The sequence below is a fragment of the Eptesicus fuscus genome, chromosome 9 (genome assembly GCF_027574615.1).
Source record: "Eptesicus fuscus isolate TK198812 chromosome 9, DD_ASM_mEF_20220401, whole genome shotgun sequence".
Taxonomy (NCBI): Eukaryota; Metazoa; Chordata; class Mammalia; order Chiroptera; family Vespertilionidae; genus Eptesicus; species Eptesicus fuscus.
Window position 1 is genome coordinate 32,487,123 of NC_072481.1, and position 18,114 is coordinate 32,505,236.

Below are 18,114 nucleotides of genomic sequence, written 5' to 3' on the forward strand. Positions count from 1 at the left end.
CAAGGCAAGAATCTTGTTTTCATTTATGTACCCAGCTGTGTAGCACAGGGCCTATCTCGGATTGGTGCTTTCCTTTTTCCGTGGGATGGCCCTGGTGCCTATAGCACAGGGAGGATTACTATAAGCTGGAAGACCAGAAATACCACATTTTACTGTGGAAGGGTCAAGAACGTCCCTCTATGTAGAGAAAAATTCTGAAGAATAAATTGTTTGTATTTAAGTAATCACAGAGTTCTGCTCTGTTTCTAATTAACTCTGATAAAGCAGAACATGGTGGCCAGGTTAAAGTAATATCCTTATTAAAAACCAAAGTTCTTAAAGAAATAAACTTTAACTAGATAGCAGAAGAGTTCAGATGTCAATTAAAAAGAGACCCAGTTGATTAAGGATGAACAAAGACAACAAATGTGAACACCAAAATAATGAGAGAAATGACAGAAACTAGTACTGAGATTGGCCTGGCAGTTTCAAGTTATCTGGTTCTACTAGATCTTACCTGAACCAAGTATTGCTTGAACTAAGGAAACATATGAGCCAGGCCTCAAAAAGTGCTGCTTGACTTAATGCAATTTGTCGTAATGAACTCCAAACTTTTAAAGAGAAACTGAGTATGTGAGAAAATATTTAAATACGAAACAGTGAAACCAACGTGTAAAAAATGCTCTCTCTCCCTGCCCCATTGTGATGGTTGATTTTGTGTCAACTTGACTGGGCTAAGGGATGCTCAGACAGCTGATAAAACATTTTTTTGATGTGAGGGTGTTTCTGGGAAAGATCAGCATTTGAACTGGTAGACACTGAATAAAGATGATTGCCCTCACTAGTGCAGTGGGCACCATCCAATCCATGAGGGCCTGAAAAGAACAAAAAGGAGGGGGAAGGGCGAATTTGCTGGCTTGAGCTGGGACACAATCGGGACGCCTGGCTCTTGCCTCCAGCTGCTCTTATCTAGTTGGGTAATCCCTCGTTCAACAGGAAGGTCACCAGCCAGCTCTGACACTCATTCAGTGGTGACTACAAATCCTTACGACCTGAACATGAAACTCAGGGCTTTCCTGGGCCTCCAGCCTGCACATGGACTTCTCAGCCTCTATAATCTTGTGAGCCAGTTCCTCATAATAAATCTCTATCCACCTACCTCCTATCAGTTCTGTTTCTCTAGAGAGCCTTGACTAATACATAAAAAAAAAAAACTTTTAAAATTCACTCATAGATATATTAGATGTTTGATTAAATCCATCCATGAGGAATTCATGGTATGTGAAAAATATCTATTCCTTTTAACTTACAGCGAACCTGATTTCACTTTTTGAAGCATTACGTAGAACTGTTGGAGAAAAAGAACTGATGGCTAGAGCATAGCAAGCTTACTGCATGAAAGCTTGGAATCTAATTTGAGGGGTGAGAAGAACCAAGTTCATGCATCTCAGACCTGGCTTCTGGTCATCTGAGGTGGTCTGGTCACCTGAGCTGGCAGGCTTCTGGATCCTGGTTGCAATGATGCAATGGAGAATGGGGCTGTGAAGTGGGGGGCAGGGGGTACACAGATTTTACCCACAGCTCAGAACACCTCCTGGGGGGAGCACCGGCCCCTCTCTGGACCCTGTGACAATAGATTCCTCACTTCTGCTGTACTCCTGTGTGTACTCAGCTCTTCCAGTGATCAAGGTCAATCTCAACTCTAGCATCCTCCAACTATCACCATTTTCACTCATAGACTTCTTTGATGAGGGCAGGCCTCTCCACCTACACCCCAAGTCAGCACTGGGCAGACAGAGGGAGGGCAACTCTCAAGCCACAAAAATAATGGCCTGGTCAAGTTTACAACATGTGATGGATTATTATAAAACACCATTTTCCAATGGACACTTTTGTTTCCCCACTGGGTCCTCAGGCTCCAGTTCTCTTTGTGCCTCTTTACCAATTTCAGTGGGCAAAGAACCTTAGTAGGAATATGTGGGAGATGGAGAAAGAGAGAGAGAGAGAGAGAGAGAGAGAGAGAAGAGAGAGAGAGAAAGAACACATGCACTAGTACTCTCTGGGTTAGTTAAAAACTTCACAGAATGCAACCACACAGAAACTTCAGTTCAAGTTTTTAAAGATTGTACTATGAAAGAATAAACAATATCAAAAGGAACTGATGTAAAAAAAATTGGTAGTGATTTAAAAATCACACACAAGCCCTGACCGGTTTGGCTCAGTGGATAGAGCGTTGGCCTGCGGACTGAAAGGTCCCAGATTCAATTCTGGTCAAGGGCATGTACCTTGGTTGCGGGCACATCCCCAGTAGGAGGCGTGCAGGAGGCAGTTGATAGATGTTTCTCTCTCATCGATGTTTTTAACTCTCTATTCCTCTCCCTTCCTCTCTGTAAAAAATAAAATATATTTTTAAAAAATCACACACAACTCCCAGATCTATGGTGAGGTCAGTGCTTCTTTTATTTAATCCTGAGGATATGCTTGTTGATTTTAGAGAGAGGAAGTGGGGGGCGGGGGGAAGAGAAATATTGATGTGAGAGAGAAACATTGATCGGTTGCCTCCCATATGTGCCCTGACCACGGATGGAACCCACAACCTAGGTATGTGCCCTGACCTGGAATCAAACCTGCAACCTTTTTGGTGCATAGAATGACGCTCAACCAACTGAGCCATCCGGCCAGGGCGAGATCAGTTACCCAGAGGCAATGGAAAGATCCCCATAAAAAATGATGAGCATCTGTATACAGACCAATAAAAGTATGGCCTGTAGGACAATTTAGGTTTGAAATAAAAGAAGTGGCTGATCGATATAAACATTCTCATTATTCACCATCAACAGAGTTATCTGAGAAAGGCTAAAGCAACAGACCCCTGGAGAGGTAGAAAGGATGAATACAAACAGCTGTTAGGGTACCAATCTGTCTATATCATGTAATATGTTTAAGCCAGTGGAATTGGGTTATTCTGTTAATAGCAGCCAAACTGATTCCTAATTGATGTACTGTTCCTCAGAGTATGAGGCATTCCTTCACTAATTTTACATAGATACAGTCTATGAAACACCAAAAGAACAAATGTGTGGCTAAAGGGATCAATTTTTAAACCACTCTCAATTCTAAAAAGGAGCCAAAGTAGTCAGAGGCCAACTTTGAACTAACAATAATCAGAGAACTTCCCCAACTGACAGGGGTAAAAGCCAGATTGCAAACTCATTCCTCTGTGCAGCATGAGTGGAGGTGATAACTCTAGGGGCAGTAGCTTGAGAATATGGCAGGACTGAAATGGGATGACCCTTTAAAGATGGGCAAGATTGGAGCAAATTTGAGAGAGGAAAAAGCCAGTGGGACAGCAGCGATTAAAGAGAGCTGGAAATTGATTCATAGAGGAAGTCCTGGAGGAAATGAGAAAGAATGGATTGGAGGGAGGGGCGTGTCTTTGAAAGACAGAAAGCAAGGGTGGGTCAAGATAACTTCACCACTCACCTTTGCCACCTGCTCCATATCTGTACTTCCGCTATTGCAGCTTTGCTGTCATTATCCCATCTGCTCCAAGACCGTGTTTGGAAAAGGTGGGGGCCACATCTGGGTACCTCTCAAAAGTGTCTGAGGATCCTCATGTTGGGCATTTTCATATCTGGGAATATGGGGCTAATGGCAGCAAGGACTGAAGTCTGGGTCCCTTTGCGGCCATGCCAATCCACTCCACACACCAACTAAGAGGAATGTCCTCAACCTTCCCAATGGTCATATGAGGTTTCTATCTTCCGCACCTGTGGGCCTCAGCAGCAGGAGTACCTGGTGTGAAGATGAACCAGGTTCCTTCCCAAACTTGTCATGTGACTTTGAACAAGTCAGTTTATATCTGAGCCTCAGTTTCCTTTATTAGTAAAATTGGACTAATCCTTACATGGACTCCTCCTCAAGTTTGTTTGAGAAAGGAATTTGCAACTCCCTCATGCAGGTGTGAATTTTTTAAATTGCAGGAACCAAGTCTTCTGAGTCCTGTAAAATCTAAAAATCTACTTTCTTCATGTCTTTCCTATTTCTTAACTGGGTTGCATAACAGTTTGTGACCACTTGTTTCCAGTCTGTGTCCCCTCCAGTCCTCTCCATGGTGTTGTCAGTCTCATCTTTCTAAACCACAAATCTGGCAATAACAATATTATTATTATAACAACTAGAGGCCCAGTGCAAAAAAATTGTGCACGGGTTGGGGTGGGTGGGGGGGAAAGCAGGTCCCCTCAGCCCAGCCTGCACCCTCTCCAATCTGAGACCCCTTGGGGGATGTCCGACTGCTGGTTTAGGTCCGATCCTCTCACAATCCTGGACTGATGGCTCCTAATCGCTCACGTGCCTGCCTGCCTGATTGCCCCTAACTGCCCCCCCTGCCAACCTGGTCACCCCCAACTGCCCCCCTCTGCCGGCCTGGTCACCCCTAACTGCCCCCCCACCGGCCTGGTCGCCCCCAACTGCCCACCCTGCTGGCCTGGTTGCCCCTCACAGCCTCCCAGCTAGCCTGGCCACCCCATGCAGCCTGCTATTCAGTTATTTGGTCATCCCTCACTAACCCCCCTGCTGGCCTGGTTGCCCCATGCAGCCTGCTGTTCAGTCATTTGGTTGTCCCTCACTAACCCCCCTGCCAGCCTGATAGCAGGCAGCCACCTTGTGAGGGCATGAGGGTTAATTTGCATATTACCTCTTTATAATATAGGATGATAATGCTGAGGCCTAATATTTATTGTGTGTTTGATATTTTCCAGGTACTTTGAGTCTTCTTAAAACCCTAGCTTTCAGAATTAACTAGATTTCAGCCAAACTCCTTCGCCTAGCATCCCTTCATGATCTTATTCCTATCCTCTTCTCTAACCTGGTTTTTGACCCTCCCACAGGTGAACCCAGGTCTTCCCTAACATGCTATGTTATTCTATACTTCTTCTTGCTCTAACTTGGTCCTATTCATCTTTTTAACGTGGCTCTATCTTCACCTCCCAGGAGAAGCCTTCCTTGCCCTTGACGAAACAATCTGACGGAATCCCCACACCCTTATCCTGGGCTGCCACATAGAGCACTCATGCCCAGCATTTATCATCCGCTTTGTCACTGCTGGTTCTTTTGTTTGTCCTCCTCACCAAATTCAATGCCTGGTTCAGAGTAGAAGCTCAACAAATATCAGATGATTGAATGACCCAGAATTAGCTGGAGAGCAGATTTAAGAAGAATAGTAGCCCTGGCTGAACACCAGAATCACTTGGGTTACTTATTAAAACTATAAAGGCCTGAGCCCCGCCCTTGGAAATTCTGATTCAGTACATCTAGTGTAGGGGCTGAGAGTCCACCCTTTACAAATCTCAGTATGTAATTCTAATGTACAGTCTGGCTAAAGTCACTGTTCTATACCTTTGCTATTCAAAGTGTCATCGGTGGACTGGAACCACCTGAGAGCTTATTAGAAATGCAGACTCTCAGGCACCAACCTAGGCCGACTGAAACAGCCTGCATTTTTAAAAGACCCCTAAGTGACTCATAGGTACATTAGCTTTGGGGAAACACTGGTCTCTTCTGTTGGACTAGGACCATCTACCTCATGCTAATAAGGAACATTTGTCAATGACGTTTGTACATTCGTCAGTTGTAATTGACAAAGCACATTTCAAACAGTAAATGGGAAAGCAATAAAAAAGTATTTAGTCCTCATGACAACCCTTTGAGATAGGCTTTGCATAACAAGCACTCTGTCTGACCAATGGCATCTATCCATGATGGTTCTCCAGTCAGGTACCTGTAAAGAGGCCCTATCCAGCCTGAGCGAGTTAGTGACTAAATTCACATGATTAACAAACACGTACCTTCCTGAAGGGCCACCATGTTGTCTTCCACGTTCTTTTCAGCCCAGAGATTCCAAGGTTCTTTGGCTCAACTTCAGAGTAACTTAAAGTCGATTTGTTACCATATTTTTGAGGACTTGCCAGCAGGGGTTTCACCAAGGCCCAGCCTGTGATACACCTAATCTCAGGTTATCAGAATTTCTATCTACCTCATGTGGCTTCTTTGATCAATTGAAAGTGGCTTTAGAGGTTCCCTGATAATGTGAAATAGTGTAATATGAGATAATAATAAATCCTGGCCTTATGTGTACAACTTTAAAATAATGCAATCCTCCCTTATTAAAAAAATTAATCAGCCCAGCTGGCGTGGCTCAGTGGTTGAGCATCGATCTATGAACCAGGAGGTCAGGGTTTGATTCCCCGTCAGGGCACCTGCCAGGGTGGCAGGCTCCATTCCCCATCGGGGGCATGCAGGAGGCAGCCAATTAGTGATTCTCTGTCATCATTGATGTTTCTATCTTTCTCCCTCTCCCTTTCTCTCTGAAATCAATACAAATATATATTTTTTTAAATACATTTTATTGATCTTTTACAGAGAGGAAGAGAGAGGGATAGAGAGCTAGAAACATCGATGAGAGAGAAACATCGATCAGCTGCCTCTTGCACACCGCCTACTGGGGATGTGCCCGCAACCAAGGTACATGCCCTTGACCGGAATCGAACCTGGGACTCTTGAGTCCGAAGGCCGACGCTCTATCCACTGAGCCAAACCGGTTTCGGCAATACAAATATATTTTTAAAAAATTAATCAGGACACAACTTCAACTGGTTATCCAAGTCAATTATGAATGGTGATTATATTCTTGCCACACGGTGGCGCCACTTTAGCCAGTAAACAGAAATCCGTGCAGGGTTTTGTCAGTATTGTCTGAACTAGGCTGTGGTTTACACACACCAGAATTTCTTCGAAAATTGTGCTGGCTTTTATTTCGTTTTTGTGTTTTAAAATCTCTTTAAATATCTTATAATAATGTTACCCAGACATTCCATTAGTGGTGGGGCTTCTGAGAGTGCTGAAAAGCACTGCTGAAAATCAATTACAATGGAAGGGAGGTTAGATGTGATTAAAACCCCATGATAGGGTCTTAGTTTAACAGCGGAGAGCACGCCATAAAGTATGAGATAATAATGAGGCTATAGAAAGAAGAAGTATCCTAGAGGCTGTAGATTGATGTTTTCCTAGAATGCATTTCCCTAATAAATATTCCTAAGGGAAAATGAGCACTGAATGATGGATGCTTAGATTGCTGTCCTGAGTGCAAAACCTTTGCTTATCTTGTGTAATCAGCCACATGCTGGGCGATTCTAAAGACCACAGAAGGTTCCGAAATGTTCTGTTTAGCCGTTAGGCCCGAGGGCTATGGATGGAGACAATCTGGATTCAAATCGCCCTGCTCCCACCACTTCCCACTAGAGTAACCCTGGGTGAGTCATCAACTCTCGGTGCCTTATTTCCTCATCTGTGACACAGCACCCAGCTCACAGGGTGGCTGAGTGAGAGGTAAATGGAGACGATCCAGTAGGGGACCGAGTAAGTGCTCACTAAATGTCAGCCCTCCTCCTCCTCAGCATCGCCGTTATCCCCGCTCAGGACTGTGCCACGCCCGGAGATGAGTTCCCATCACGGGAAGAATTCTTCTCCCTTCACCTCTCTTCAGACCTGACACCTGACTGACTGTGCTCATCCTGGAAAATCTCTGTTGTTCAGTTCTTTGTCAATCTCATTTTGAAATCCGTGGGAAAACTTTTGGGTTTTCCTGAAGTCATAGGAAAGGCTGTCATCACCCTGTGGGTCAAGGCTGGCAAGATGTTGGCAGAGTCTTCCAGGACCTGTCCCTTCCCTTTGCCATGTCCACCCACCTTCTCTGGACTTGTGTGACTTCCTCCTCACATTGCTGAAGCCAGCACCAGGCCATGCTGCCCAAGACACAGCACCCTGTGAGCCAGGCCCCGAGTTCTCCCCATCCCCCTCCCTCTAATCTCAGAAAGCGGGGCTCCAGAGACTTCCTTACGCCTCTGGAGGGAGGGCCTCTTGCCATCTTTGGGGCACGGGATATTTTAGGGCTGAGTAAAAGGATAAGGGCTAGAAGAGGGTTATGGGGACACTTCTTTTCCCTCTCCTTGGAGTGGGCTGAGCAGAAGGATGATATTTTAGGGCTGAATAGAAGGATGATAAGGGCGGTATGATGGGGGGGGGGGGGGCGGGCAGTGTTGAGGGCTGGGGGTGAGGTTGGTTCTGACTGAGAGACTCTGGGACCACTGAAGCGCCGGGCCAGCCCCGAAGAGGAAGAGCAGGGGGGGCGACTCCTTAGCGCGTCATCTGGGCCAGGGTTCAGGACCTTTCACCTGCTCCCCATCAACCTCCTGTCCTGGAAAGTTTTAGCTACCAAACTGCATTTTTAAAACAATCAATTAATTCCCTTCTCCATTAAATACACACACACAGGGCTGGGTGTATAAACAAAGGAGGGGCCTCGGGGAGGTCAGTTGGGGTAAAAGGCAGGACAGGAAATGCAAACCTCCACTGGTCTAGGATACCGAGGTGCTGGCTTTAATCACGCCCTGGAAAGGGCCCTGGAGACCCCGTCACCAATTTGCTGTGTGACCTGGGCAAGTCACTTTGTTCAGCCTCAGTGTGGAAAGTGAGGGGGTCTGACAGCATGAACTCTGCGATCCCCAGCGAGGGTTCCCTCCTCCTGCTGGTATTACACCCCCTCTGCCGTGTTCAAGTCCCTGAGACACCCAGACCTTGTCTCTTGTGTAACTCTGCACAGCACCCAGCACAAAGCAGACACCTGGTACAGTCTGCGTCCAATGAGTAACTGACAGAAAGAGCTGCCATGTCTGGAGCATCTACCGCGCGCCAAGGGCTGTGCCCGGGGCCTTTGTGAACGTTTTGTATAATTCCGACAACACCTTGAGGCAGGGATTGTTTTAAAACTCCTGATGCAGGAAATGGAGTTGATCATACCTCTTGGTTAATAGCCCATTATTGTCATTGGTCCACGCAATACTTGTTTTCTGCCTTTATTTCCCCCCTTATCATAATCTTCACTCCTCTTCTCTCGTAGGCATCCATTCTAATGCATTTGATATAGGTCTGAAGTATGCATGTGCCCTTGTTGGATATGTTCTCGTGTTTTGTGTGTGCTTGTGTTTTCTATTTATGTCCATGGTGTTGTGATACAAAAACCTCTTCTGTTTTTACCTAATATTGCTTTGGAGAATCATCCGTGTTGCTGCATATACATCTGGTCCATTGCCTCTGCCTGCCGTCAGAATTCCATGTTATATCCACCACCATCGATTCCTCTGGTGGCAAAAACCTTCAGTACCTCTGCAGTCTGCTACCACAGACACCACCACGATGAATGGCCTCCGACATGTCCCCTTGCACACCGGTGAGAGAACTTCTCTGGGATGTAACCCCGGAGCAGGGTTGTTGGGTCACAGGGCACATGCAGAGTAGAGAGTATAGTTCCACTTTTAGAGCTGAAAAAAATAATGCTTAGGTTACGCACATAGAAACTGGGGGTCTAGGATTTATTTCCAGAATCTTTGCCTCCAGATCCTGGACGAGTTCCAAGGTGACTCTATAAATAACTCCATCTGGTCCAATCAGCTCAACAAGTAGTTTTCTGTGATGCGATCTCAATAATGAACTCAGATAAACCGACTGGGTTGTCTAGACATGTTGGCATTTGCTGTTTTAAGGGCGTGCTGGCCCTACCGGGTACATCACCCCGAGACTGTGGCTTGAGGGACGCTAGCTGCTTTGAATTACTGACAACCTCTCACATGTTACAGCACAAAGCACACCCCACACATATCGTCTTACTTCTCATAACAACCCCGCGAGGTGGGAACACTCATCATTTCCATTTTACAGGGAAGGAAGCTGGGGTCTAACGTCATTTAGCTGTAAAGGGGCAGGGCCGAGACCCAAACGCAGCCTCTGAGCCCAGGACTAACGTACTCTCCACCACCCTGGACTGGTAGCCGAGGAAAGCAAGCCAGGCTCCCACCGCGGGGCACTTGGATGAGACCACAAAGGCTCAGAACTGTGAGGCAGTTGTTTGAAAATCCTGACTGCAGGAGTTTGACATTTGGCAGGGCCGGCTGCAGCCAGGAGAGACCCAAGCTGGCAACAGAGGGGGCAGGCCCAAGGCACCAGGCAGAGCTTCTGCATGGGTGACTGCGGAGCTGCCGAGCTCCACCTGAGGCAGCCGGTGGCGGCCAGGTGCTGCGGCCTGCACCAACGAGGGACCACCTGGCTCCCCTCCCTATCTCCTCCCCGCAGACTGTAAGCAGCACCAGTGGTGGCCGAAGAGAAACTTACACCCTCTGCTTGTGAAGCCTTCCCTGACAAATACTTGGTTTATTTTATTCTATTCGGTTCCGTTTGCAAAGTCATGCACTTTGAAAAATGCAGACAGACATTTACTCTCTACTTTGGGCCAGGCAGGGTGTTCGGCACTGAGGTTGTAAGTGATTAAGTTCCTGAGCCACGAGATGCTGAGCCCTCTGAGTCAACGGGGATACCATAAAACCTGCCGTGCAGGGTGGCTGCAGGGCGAGCAGTGCCCAGCAGAGCAAACACGCTGCTGAGTGGTATTGGCGGCATTGTTTGATGTGACCAGTAGGAAAGTGGTAAGTAGGAAATGTTAGGGCCCTGGACAGGGGGCAGGGAATGGCCTCTGGAGAGAATAGTGGAGGCTACAGTAGGCTCCGCTGAATAGAGATATGATAACGAGCTGGGCTGAGACAATACTGAGCTGTGGGCTGAGTTCAGTGGGGAAGAGGCACAAGGCAGCAGAGGGAAGAGCATTTATTTATTTATCTAGAATTTATTTCCAGAATTAAATCGTGGGGTTCCGCCCTCTGCGAAGTACTTTTACAACCTGCTTCTTTTCTCCCCGCTGCACCCTGTACAGGCCTCTCCCCGCACTGCCAACCCGTGGTAGCACTGATCTGCTTCCAGGCCTGTCTTTCCCGTACACTCTGGGATCCCAAGGCCTGGAATTAGGTGATCAGCCCTTGGCACAGGTAGTACACAAGGTCAGTCCTCATTAGAGACTTGTTGGGTGAATGAAAAACACAGAGGCATAAAAAAGCATGGACTCCATGAGTAGTGACAAAGACCTCTGCACAGGTTCCAAGTCTAGAGACTTTGGAGACCTTTGTTTTTTATTTATTTACTTTTGTTGTTGTTGTTGTTGTTAATGCTCACCCGAGAATATTTCCCAATGATTTTTAGAGAGTGGAAAGGAGGGGGAGAGACAGAGAGAGAGAAACATCAATGTGAGAAAGACATCAATTGGTTGCCTCCTGCATGTGCCCAGATGGAGCCTGCAACCGAGGTATGTGCCTTGACCGGGATAGAACCTAGGACCCTTCAGTCTGAGGGCCGACGCTCTATCCACTGAGCCAAACGGCTAGGGCAAGACTCTTGTTTTTTAGACCTCTCATTGGAAAACTTACCAGAAAAGTCTTTCTGGATAAATGTACTCACGTGAGAGAGAAGAAATCATTCAGAATACAAATCCCTACTTAAAAAGAAAACAGACAGAAAGAAGCTGTAAAACAAATGTTTCACCTTAAAGCATATAACTAGGAAACGCAATATTTTAGTCTATGCATATAAAAACAGTATGCATAGATTTGGTACATAATTTCTTAGTTTTTACTTTAAGAAAAAAGACAGTGAGGAAAAGGTCTATAAATCTCTCCACCCCTTGTATAAAAAAAGTTGCTACGGAAACCAGCAATCCCTTTCATGTAAAACCACCAACTAACTTTAATATAAATTATACCTAGGAATTGGAACTTACCTGCATGAGTTTTGGATGATCTTTTTTAAAAAATGCACAGTTATATCATAGAACACTATGGCTCTAAATCTGAGACACTTTTGAATGGGCAAACCCTGCCTCCGTAATATAGGGAAGCAAGAATCCTCTTTCCATAGTCATCAACTATAAAAATACTCTACAGTCCGATTTGCCTTTATCAAAGGTAAAATGATGACTGCTGCATTTCATGGATTATTTTTATCCTTAGTAGTACCTAAACACAAAATAAATTTCAGATAAACTTCTATCACATGAACAAGATACTATGACAAAATGTATTAAACTGGCAGAATGGGCTAAAGAAAAAGAAATTAAGTATAGAATGTTTACCAATTTATTTCCAATTTTACAACAGCTTCAGGTATTGAATTCTAGTTAGTTTACTCCATAACTCAGCGATTTTTAAAAAACTAGTTCTGAAATATTCACATTTGAGTTCTGAGGTAAAATGTGGGTAACTTTCTTTAGAAAATTGAATGTATGACGTGCTGCGCCGATATCCGCTCCAGACTCTCCCAGGGCGCTCAGCACACCCTACACGCCTCAGAGAAGCTCCATTGCACCTGCTGACAAGGCAGTGGCTGGGCCCCCGTCTCACAGCACACGATAGAACAACCCCAATAGTGCTTGGTTCACTAGATGGACTGAGTGGCGAGGGCATTCCAGGTGGTGGAACAACATGTGCAAAGGCACAGGCAGAAAGGGGACACCTTGAACCCACATGCCACCCTCCTGAGTTTGCCATCATGCCCACCACTTGCAAGGCTCTGCCGTTGTCTTTGAGTGTCCTCGTTTTTAATGTCTGTCTCACAAAAGGGTAAAAAAAAAAGACAATGAAGAGGAGTGTGTGGGGGAAGAAAGGGCACCAATCCTTTAAATCCACTGGAAGTCACTTCACCCGGATGGGTAAGGGCTTGCCACGATGGGGTGAGGTGCCACAAGAATTGCAGCCCACCTCTTCGTCCACACCTCTGTGATCAGAAGGAGCAGTCGGTGGTTGGAGCAGCTATTTGGAGGACAGGACCCTTTCTGCCCACTCTGGCTCCTGCAAGCTGTGTGCAAGCTGCTCCATGAATGCTGCTCCACACACAGCTGCCTGCCATGTGGCTGTGGATGGTGGATGGGCAGCTGCTACTGTGCTAAGAGCTGAAACTGACTAAAATTAACTGCAATTTGCCATCCAATCTTTCTACTGGAGATTGCAAGCTTTGAAGAGACTCCAGAGTTCCAAAATAAAGTTGACCCTTGAACAACACAGGGGTTAGGGGCACCAACCCCACCCCCTGTGCAGTCAAAAATTCATGTACAACTTTTTACTCCCCCAAACTTCACTATGGTCATCCTCAGTGTCTGCAGGGGATTGGTTTCAAGACGCCCCGCCCCACCCAGGGACACCAAAGTCCACAGATGCTCAAGTCCTTTGTGTGAAATGGCACAGAACGATGCACACAGTTGGCCCTCTGCATTTGCAGATTCCCAACTGCAGATCAAAAATAGTGTTTGATCTGTGGTTGGTTGAATCCACAAATGCAAAACCTGGGGATACAGAGGGCTGACTGTATATTCACTGAAAAAAAATCTGCATGTAAGTGGACCTCCACAGTTCAGACTTGTTGTTCAAGGGTCAGCTGTAGGCACATCAGTTAGACCAAGCATGTCAAACTCGCGGCCCGTGGGCCACATGCAGCCCACAACAATATAACGGTATATAAGGAACATTTTAATAAAAATTTCATAACTTAATTTTTACAATATCCTGTTATACATAATTATTAATAACGAACTACAACGTTCACTAATGACTGATTACTATAATCATGTTGCATTCATTTCCCTTACGCACCTTACGTGCAGGTGCACCATTTCTCTCCACTAATACTAGCAGCGAATATTTTAGCAGCCGATTGACACGTCATTAGTCTTGGACTGACTTGTTTGGTGTGCGCAAAAGGGAATATTTCGCTTTCAGAGAACAAGAAAAATAGGTTTATTTGCATTACACTTATTAATTTGTGCAGTTATTCTGTGTCTGGTAAGTTAATGTTCGAGAAAAAATATTAATTTTTATTAAAATGTTCTATTATTTTATGTTAACGATTACTCATTTATTTCAGCCCTTTGTATTCAGCGTGTCTCTATCGAAATAAACCGATGTTTCTATGAAAATTGAAGCTTTTGATTTTTTGTGGCCCACATAAACTTAAACCTTGTTTATTTGGCCTGTGTTAGCCGTTGAGTTTGACATGCTTGAGCTAGATTCTGCAGTGTACTTGTCTAGGTGGGAAGACAGATCCCTGGTGCTTCCTACTACACCATCTTCCCAGCCCTCTCTTGTGTTTAGTCTTTTTTTTTTAAAAAAAAGTTAACTTTTTTTAAAATATATATTTTTTTATTGATTTCAGAGAGGAAGGGAGAGGAGAGATAGAAACATCAATGAGAGCGAATCATTGATTGGCTGCCTCCTGCACACCCCCTACTGGGGATCAAGCCCACAAGCCGAGCATATGCCCTTGACTGGAAACAAACCAGGGACCTTTTAGTCCACGGGCTGACGCTCCATCCACTGAGCCAAACTGGCTAGGGCTTGTGTTCAGTCTTAAAGGATTGTTTGGTTCACTAGATGGACCGAGTGGAGAGGGCCATTCCAGGTGGTGGAATAGCACGAGCAAAGACGCAGACAGAAAGGGGATGAGTGTGCTGGGGAAATGACAATAACTTCCGTATGGATGGGCCAAGGGCAAGAGGCGTATGGGATGGAACGTAAAGAGAGATGGAGACAAGGAGAGCAGGCTTTGGCCTTTGTGGCAAATACTAAATTTTCACGGCAGAATTCTTGTTGATGTGCAAATTTAACATTCTACTCAGAACAGAATATGCAGTAATCAATCAAAAGCCCTGCAATTGAAGTATTAAGTAAATTTCATTTGTACAGTTTGTCTAAACACAGCTATAAAAAGACCTAAACAGAGTTTGAAAAGGATGTTTTCAATTATTAAAAAAAAGGTGGGGGGAGGCAGAGTCCAAACAATGTTTTGTTGTTTTCAGGGAAATGGTCTTCTCCATGCTTTGGGGATGGTGCCTGCCCCCTCGCACAGGTAACAGAAGTGGAGGGTCCTGTGGTCCCAGTACCTCAAGGGCACAACGGCCTCTGGGGAGCCTCCTCTGAGCTTCTTCCTGCAGGCCCACTGTCTTCCTCGTCTCTGCTGCCTGCAGCCCTCCTCTCGGGGAACCCCTCAACTGCCACGGCCTGTTTATCCACAATCCAAACAACCAAGGGGATCAAGGAGCCCATGGAGGGGGGCGGCGTGGGAGTAGCTTGCATTCAATTTTATGAGCAATAAGTCACAGGAAAACCAGCTCCTGTTGGGAATCTAGCTCAGCAAGAGCCCCCAGGGCGGATGTAGGCCCACCGCCAGCACCATCCGACTTCCACCCATTTTGTGTGGCACTCGAGACTTTTCACAATGTTTGTAAAATTATAACGCACAATCTGCATCTTTAAAACGCATTAACGTCACTCTGGCCAGTGTTCTCAGTGGTTAGAGCCTCAGATGGCAGACCAAAGGGTCACAGGTTCTACTCCTAGTCAAGCACACATCCTGGGCTGCAGATTCAATGCCCATCCCCTTCGGGGCACCTTCGGGAGGCAACCAATCCATATGTCTCTTTCACCTCTCTCTCTCTTCCCCTCCCTCTCTCTCTCTTGCCCCACCCCCACCCCTGCTCCCTCCCTCCCTTCCACTCTCTAAAAAAATAATCAATGGGAAAAATATCCTTGGGTGAAGATTAAGAAAAAAAATTTTTTTTAAATAAAATAAAAAAGCATTAAGGTCTGTTCAGTGAGGGGCATATTTGAGGGGCTTGGTTATTTCAGAATAACCAAGCACTCACTGGGATCTTCCTAAAAGCAAGTCTTTTGGAGTTACTCCCCTGAACGGAATCTATGAACTTGGAGCTACAGCACACACTTCATCTTAGCCTGGAGGGCTATTCATTCACTTGACAGTAATTTATTTACCATCCACTATGTGCCAGGCACGGCACTGGTTGTTGTGGTTCAGCGTCACAGGCAATGGCCAGAACCAAGGGGTAGGAGCTAAGGGCATTCAATTGAGCAGAATGGAGAGGCTGCATTGTGGGAATAAACAGACCACCCAAATGAAAGCAAACCGGGCTACCGACTCAGAGCTTGCTGTAGCAGGGGAGTCAGCCATTATCACTTGCACTGGCAGAGACTCAAAGGCAGACAGGGGAGCAGGAAAGTTTTATGGTAAAAAAGGGAGAGGAGGGGTCAGGGCGGCTCTGGTTGGAGGTTGTTGGCAAAGGGAAGCTGGAAACAGCTGGTTGGAAGAGGCCTCTTGATGGGATGGGTTTGAGGAGCACACTTGGCTTCCCATGGGAAGTCCTGAGTGGAAGGAAGTGTGAACAAAGAATCGGAAAGCTCACCGGCACTGAGCAAGTCCCCACCGTTCCGAGCTGGTTGCCGCCGAGACTGTGGGTCAAAATTCAATTGTCATTTATAATCTGGCCATTGTCTACTTATATAAGCATTCTCTCAGAGCACAGACATCCCCGATTTTCATATTCATTTTCAGACTGTTGGCTACTTTTATAAAATAGGACACAAGCTAGAGGCATACTGGCTTAAGAAGTGAAGAGGTGAATTCAGCACAGTGATGGGGCAGACAGCAAACATTTAATAAGTCCATACTGAGGCTGGGAGACAAGTCTAGGACTTCACACTTCTATTATAGCTCATCCTCAACTCCATTCATTCCATTCACTCATCAAATATTTTCATTTGTTAATGTGTTAAAGTTGTCTTCTCTTTCCTCCATTAGTGTTCTCCCCGCCCGCCCCCCCCCCCCCCCCCCGCCCCCACCACCACCACCATGAACATCATCTGTTCTGATTTTTTAGCTTGGTCTCCCTCCCTCCCGTTTCTGAATTCTCTTAAATGGGTTGTAATGGGTTGAATGGTGCTCCTCTCCCCCGGAAAAAGCTATGTCAACATCCTAATTTCTGCAACCTATGAATGTGACCTTATTCAGTAAAAGGGTCCTTGCAGATGTAATTAAGTTAAGGATCTTAAGATCAGAAAATCATTTTTGATTACCCGGGTGGGCCCTAAATCCAATGACAAGTGTCTTTATAAGAGTGAGTCAGTGGGCAACCGAGAAAACACAGAGGAGAAAGCAATGTGAAGATGGAGGCAGAGACTGGAGCGATGTGGCCACAGACCAAGGAACGCCAAGGATCGCTAGAGTCTTTGGAAGCTCAGACTGAGGCATGTAATGGGTTTCCTCCCAGCGCCTCTGACGGGAGCACGGCCCTGCGGACACCTTGATTTAGGACTTCTGGCCTCCAGAACTTTGAGAGAATAAATTTCTGTGGTTTTGAGCCTCCAAGTTTGTGGTAATTTATTATGGTAGCCACAGGAAGCAAATACAGTCTCCCATAGGAAGAAATTACTTTTGTTTAGGTCAAATAATTGTGTGATTTTGAATACTATGTTTAGATAAACATTGTAAACATCACCTAATTTTTTTCTCCAAAAGGAAGAAAGAAACAAAAACCCAGATTCTCACTAGGAACATTGATCATTTCTTTCTTTTTTTTTTTTTTTTACATTATCTTCCATTTATTACATTTGTGAGTACATATTGTAAAACTAGCATTTGCAATGCTCCCTGTTCATTTAACTTTAGAATGGAGCATGTGGCTTCATTGTCTTCACCAATGTATTCATGATCACATTTCATAGAGAACTGCAAGCATTAACTACTGAATCATCCTCTATTGTCAGTTATCTAGACTATTTCCACACTTGTTGTTCCAGACAATGTGACAATGAAAAATAATAACAATAATAATGCCATTTGTGGTGTGCCTATGAAGGCCATATCAGACACTTCACTTTATATGGTTTTATTTAAGTCTCTCCATCAATAATTCCTCAAAGCAAAAAAGCGTTTGTTTGAGGAGGGATATGGGTATTAGAGATAAAGAAAACGGGGCTCTGAGAGGCATATCAACCTGGCCCCCAAACCCCATAAAGCGAGGAAGCAGGGGGGCCTGGATTGCAGTTCGATCCGTCTGACTCCAAAACCCACGCTTTGTGGCTAAGCCATGCTGCCTCCCTAAATTCGGTACAAATAAAACTTTAATTTTCATCACATCTTGAAATTATGTCCCCAGGAGTGAGATGACAAAGTCAGGGGTTAAACGCCTATCGTGTTCTAAAAACATAGCATCCTACCACCTGGGCCGGTCATTTCCCATTGTGCCATCCGACCGCATCCACTCTCCACCCTCCTCCTGCTCTGAGACCCCGGAGGCCCAACCCCATGCACCCATCTTCCAACTGCCTTGCCCCCTGGCTCCGGGTTGGGCAGGAG